Here is a 6,350-nt window from a genome sequence, read left to right as displayed (position 1 = left end):
GCGCCGCGCCGCCCGCCGTGCGCCACGCGTGTGCGCCGCGCTCCGGCCCGGGACCCCTCCCCGCACGCCGCTCGGGCAGCTAGCCCGCGGCTCTGGGCTTATTAGGCGGCAACTCGTTAATAACGTCTCCTCAGCCCCCTCTCGGGCACCCCCGCGCCAGCCCCTCCTCTCCCGGCTGCGCTCGGCTCTCGCTCTCCGCCCCGGTGTGCGTCGGGCCGCGGCAGGTTCACCGCGCCTGGCCCGCCGCCGAAGCCGCTAGCCCGTGCTCCCGGGACCCCCGAGCCGCGTCGCCACGCCACTGAGCCTCCTCGGCCTTCGTTCAATCTTCCTCCCCGCTTGCTCAGGCTCCTCCTCGTCCCCGTCCTCGCCGCCCGAGCCTCTTCTGCGCGCTCCCCGCAGCCGCCAGCAACAGCAGCTGCAGCAGCTGGAGGCGGCGCGGGCTCAGGCCGCCCGAGGCGGGAGGGGAGGAGGCTCGCCGGGCTGGCTCGCCTCAGCTCCGGGTTGGGCAGGGGGCCGGCAGACCCCTTGGCGGCGGCCTGGCACGCACCCCTGAGTCCCAGTGCGAAGTGTACAGAGCCCCACACCCAGGCGCAGGACCCGACACCTCTCTCCAAGGTGCTGCGCCCCCAGCCGAGCGCCTCGGAGCGCCCGAGGAGGACCGTCGGGCGCCCGTGGCAGGCCGATTTCCCCAAAGCAGACCCCAGTGGGGAGGGGAGAAGTAACCAGCTGTTGATTGCACAGGCCGGACGCCCCAAGATTCTCGGGCTTCGGGAGTGAGGAGGACCCTTCTCCAGGATACACACCCTCGATCGACCCCTATCCATGCCTACAGGCTCTTCCCTGTCGCCTTCTTAGGTGCCCCGGTCCCCGTGCCGGCCTGGCGGTGGTCTGGGCCCTTTGATAGCAGCAGGTGGTAGTTTTGGCTTGTTTGTTTGTTGTTTGCCTTTTCCTTATTAAGCGACAGAGGCTGCCTAAGAAAGTAGCCAGAGATGGGCTGGGGAGACCTGGTCTCAGGGGCAGTGCCAGCTCCTAGAGACAGCAGAGTTCCCTAAAGTCACTCTGCGTTTATCCAGCCTCAGCCTCCATCGTGTGAGGAGCGCAGCTCAGGTTCCGTTCAAGGCCACCTCTCCCCACTTAGGATCTTCCCTTCTCCCCACTTAGAGGTGAAGAAGGCATCCGGGGTTGTTCAGCAGCCACTGTGCCTTACCACCAGGGGAATTCTCCTCTGATGCTCCCTCTGGACACTACCCTTCCTCCTGCTACTAGCTGGACCACAGGTTTTTCCAGGGCTAATAAAAAGTGAGATGATCACACTCTCCCCTCATTGCCCACAGTGGTTTCCCCAAAGTTTCCAGCTCATTAGTTTAAGCTTAATTGGAATTCTCAGGTTCCTTTCAGCCCTTCCTGTGGTGAAGGCCGAGTTAGCATCCTTCATGGTATAGGCCTGTGCTGTTTCTGCCTGAGTCAGAGCTCAGCCCCTCCCCTTGCCCTTGGAGGGCCTAGGATGCAGGGCAGGCTGGGGCAAGGGAGGGCAAGCTGGGCAGCAAGGTTCAAGGGGATGTTTGAAGCTTCCTTCCCTGCTCTATTTAGAACACATTTATTGGGCTTGGGACTCACATCCATTAGAAAAGTTCTCTGTGTTCAGAAACCACCAGTCCCGTGCATGCAGAGGCCCTGGGTCCTTTCCAGCACTGGGTTGAGGGCCTCAGCCCCAGAAATGCTGCAGGGATGTGCAGGAAGGTGGTCACAGCCCAGAGGGTCCTTAATTTATTGAGCTGGCCAAAAAGTTCATTTGGGTTTTTCCACCCAAACGAACTTTTTGGCCAACCCAGTATTAGCCTTCTAAGTGGCTATACTTTGCTGCCTCTGGGTCTCAGCATACCAGTAAAGTTAAGGACTTTCCTCAAATTTTAGATTTGAAATTTAAAAGCAAAACACATAAGGATGAAAAGAGCAGCAAAGGATAAAACTGTCTCCCCAGTGGAATATGAAACCCCCGGGATGGATTCCCTTTCCTCACATAATTAAGCTTCTACAGACCAATGAATCTCCTCCAGGCCTTGCTGGACTTTCCCCATAGTCTGGGTTCCCCTCAGACACCAGCCGGGGGATGAGAAGCAAAAGGCCACCAGTTGCTGTGACTTCTGTCACCCCAACTTCAGAATCCTCATTGGCTTTCTCCCCCATCATCACCTTCATCATCTCATGCTCCTTCCAGGTGCTGGGAGGCCCCTGAGGCATCATCTCCTCTGCTTCTTTTCATCACTTGTCGTCCCTGTGCTGATTAAAGCTTTTCACGATTTCTGTGTTAGGCACAACCCAGACTAGGCAAGATCCTCAGAGATGCTCACCATCAAAATCAAGATCCTGTTCTTCCTACAATCTCCAGCCCTCACCACCTCCTGCCTGGTGGGCACCAAATGAAAGGGTGCCTCCACCCACCGGCATCCACCAGAAACAGACCTCATCGGGCCGTGACTCAGCTCTCTCTCTACTGCCTTACCAACCACAGATGTCAGAAAGCCTGGCACCTGGCCCCACCAGTGTAGACCTCACACTTAGAGGGAACCTCAAGTACCCCTTCATTCACTGTGTTTTCTCATTTGTAAATTGAAGTAGCAACAGGAACTGCCCTGCTTACCTCAAAGGGTTGTTTGTAAGGATGAAAAAGACAACATACAGATCTTTGTGCGTATGTTTCACCTCTTGTAAGTATGTCTGCAGGCTGGGAATTGAGGGCCAATGAACGAGAACGAAAAACCTTTACAAAAGTAGAATTCCAACCTCTCTCATTCTAAAAGTAATACTGTGACCCAAAAACAAACAGCCAAACTCAGATCAGAGCTTCTGAACCCTAAGCCAGTCCCTGTGTGTGTGTGTGTGTGTGTGTGTGTGTGTGTGTGTGTGTGTGCGCGCGCGCGCGCACGCACGTGCGTGCGTGTTGTTGGGGGAATGTGGGCAAAATTGTCACTCCCTGACCCACACTTCCGTGCTGCATCCCACGGCCCCTCAGCTGGGTTGAAAACTGAGGCGCAAGGCCTCTGCCCTGTGCCGCAGCCGTTACACAGCAGCCCATATGGCCCCCGACAACTGGGCATGAACAGGTTCCATGGCACGGCAAGCCCACACTGAACCCTGACATGCACGCCCGCTCCCTGGGACAGCCTCAGGAATGCGAGGGCTACAGAGAAGCACCTACAAATTGCCCCAGTGCATTCCACCTCTTGTAGGTATTTCTGCAGGCTGGGAACTGAGGGCCACTGCACAAGAAGGAAAAGTCTTTGCAAAAGTAGAAATTCCAACCTCCTCTGTTCTGAAAACAATACAAGCCACTGGTTTATTTCTCATCACATTTATAAACTTCTCGGTGAGGAGGGCAGCCTCTTCATGTGTGAACATGTGTCCATGGAAGCTTACAAAGCAAGTCGGGGCTTCACATTTCTAAATTATTCGAATCGGAACAATCCCAACTGATTTAAAATAAATAAATAAAAGTCCATAAACAAACTGAAAAGACAGAGAAACTAAAGTAATAGCCAAGGAAAACAAAGAAGCTTATTTACTTAAATGTAGACCCAACATCATAATGAATGTACATTGGATTTCATTTTTTTCAGGCCTGGACCCACTTCCCATACTCTTGTGAAATGAGTGATTCCGCTCGAGAGGTCTGATGGGTTCTGTAAGGGATTTAGCGCCCTCTGGTGGCTCTTTCTGGCAGCACATGACATTATTTTGTTTCAGTTCGAAAAGGGGGCTTATTAAAACAGAAATTTAAGATATGAAAATTCCAAAAAGAAAACTCCAGCTGTAAAAATTACAACCATAATAATATTAATTATCCATCTGTCATCCCTGGTAGCATATACACTGTTGTGATAAAGGTGCTAACAGAGCTTACATTGTTACCATGATTTCTAAGCTGTAACTACTACTGGGAAAGTGTTCAGTTCAGTTCAGTTCAGTTGCTCAGTCGTGTCCGACTCTTTGCGACCCCATGAATCGCAGCACGCCAGGCCTCCCTGTCCATCACCAACTCCCAGAGTTCACTCATTCATGTCCATCGAGTCAGTGATGCCATCCAGCCATCTCATCCTCTGTCGTTCCCTTCTCCTCCTGCCCCCAATCCCTCCCAGCATCAGAGTCTTTTCCAATGAGTCAACTCTTCACTTGAGGTGGCCAAAGTATTGGAGTTTCAGCTTTAGCATCATTCCCTCCAAAGAAATCCCAGGGTTGATCTCCTTCAGAATGGACTGGTTGGATCTCCTTGCAGTCCAAGGGACCCTCAAGAGTCTTCTCCAACACCACAGTTCAAAAGCATCAATTCTTCAGTGCTTAGCCTTCTTCACAGTCCAACTCTCACGTCCATACATGACTACTGGAAAAACCATAGCCTTGACTAGACGGACCTTATCGGCAAAGTAATGTCTCTACTTTTGAATATGCTATCTAGGTTGGTGATAACTTTTCTTCCAAGGAGTAAGTGTCTTTTAATTTCATGGCTGCAGTCACCATCTGCAGAGATTTTGGAGCCCCCCAAAAAATAAAGTCTGACACTGTTTCCACTGTCTCCCCATCTATTTCCCATGAAGTAATGGGACCAGATGCCATGATCTTCGTTTTCTGAATGTTGAGCTTTAAGCCAACTTTTTCACTCTCCTCTTTCACTTTCATCAAGAGGCTTTTTAGTTCCTCTTCACTTTCTGCCATAAGGGTGGTGTCATCTGCATATCTGAGGTGATTGATATTTCTCCTGGCAATCTTCATTCCAGCTTGTGTTTCTTCCAGTCCAGCGTTTCTCATGATGTACTCTGCATAGAAGTTAAATAAGCAGGGTGACAATATACAGCCTTGACATACTCCTTTTCCTATTTGGAACCAGTCTGTTGTTCCACGTCCAGTTCTAACTGTTGCTTCCTGACCTGCATACGGATTTCTCAAGAGGCAAGTCAGGTGGTCTGGTATTCCCATCTCTCTCAGAATTTTCCACAGTTTATTGTGATCCACACAGTCAAAGGCTTTGGCATAGTCAATAAAGCAGAAATAGATGTTTTTCTGGAACTCTCTTGCTTCTTCCATGATTAGTCATGTCCAACTCTTTGTTGACATGAACTGTCAACAGCCCCATGAACCCCATGAACTGTCGCCCACCAGGCTTCTCTGTCCATGGAATTCTCCAGGCAAGAATACTTCAGTGGGTAGCCATTCCCTTCTCCAGGGGATTTTCCCGACCCAGGGATTGAACCCAGGTCTCCTCCATTGAAGGCAGATTCTTTACTGTCTTAGCCACCAGGTAACTCTCTCCTTAAATTACCATTGTGTTAAAATACTATTTAACTTACCTTCCTTACCTAAATCCTTATAATCTCTTTGTAGCATCAGAACAGACAGTGGCTATTCTCCCATTTTACAGGCAAGGAAACTGAGGCTTAAATCTATTGATTTTGGAGAAGTTTATCTCTTTGTGATTTATAACAAAGGAATAGGACCACGCTTAAGGGTCTTTGGATACCAAAAGGGAGCCCTGGTCCCCAGGATGGAGAGAGGGACTCAGATAGCAAGCTTTGAAGGGTTTGTTTACTATAAATGTTTTTTTCTACTTTACTACAAGTATCTCTTTTTCTACTTATAAGAATAACTCAGACTCCTAAAGTTTCATAAAATAATATAAAATTCACCTAGAATGATCACCATCAATAGGTAACCATTATTAATATTTTTATATATTTCTTTCACACATTTTCTTGGGTGTGTCTTTTTGCAAAATTAGGATTAGATCGAACATCTAATTTTTATTCTGTTTTCCCTTAACATTAAATTGTAAGCATTCTGCTCTGTGTCATTAAATATCATAGGAAGCACTTTGTTTTTTCATGAAGTGTTCTGTATTATACGTTGCAGCTGCAAATCTGCCCTCTGAAGTTTTCAGTTCTTAATTACAGCAGAGATTTTGGGTACAGGGTGGAGTTAGACTGACATGTGACTGATGAGGGGCAAGTGTGAGTCTGAGGGCCCTGGAACACAGAATTTTCCCAATGTAGCTTAATTACAAGAAAACATTTTAAAAAATAATTGAGTAATATTCTATTTGATGGCCTACTGCTGCTATTTAGGTTATTCCAAAACTTCATCTTTTTAAATAAATCCTAAAGCTTTGTCAGTGATTCATACAAGTCAAAAAGATGCCTGAAGATTTCTATGGACATTCTTATATCATAGACCCAGTGCCTGTCTTCCAGATGGGTGCAAGTCCAAGCCAGCCTTCCTGTGAGCTACTTCCCAGCCTTGCCCCACATCAGGGGCTTTATATCAGCGAGTTCCAAGTGAAAAATTGGGGGGCTAGGACAAAG

This window comes from Oryx dammah, unplaced genomic scaffold, assembly GCF_014754425.2.
Source record: "Oryx dammah isolate SB20612 unplaced genomic scaffold, SCBI_Odam_1.1 HiC_scaffold_6, whole genome shotgun sequence".
In the NCBI taxonomy this organism is placed as follows: Eukaryota; Metazoa; Chordata; class Mammalia; order Artiodactyla; family Bovidae; genus Oryx; species Oryx dammah.
Note: the sequence above shows the minus strand (reverse complement) of the source record.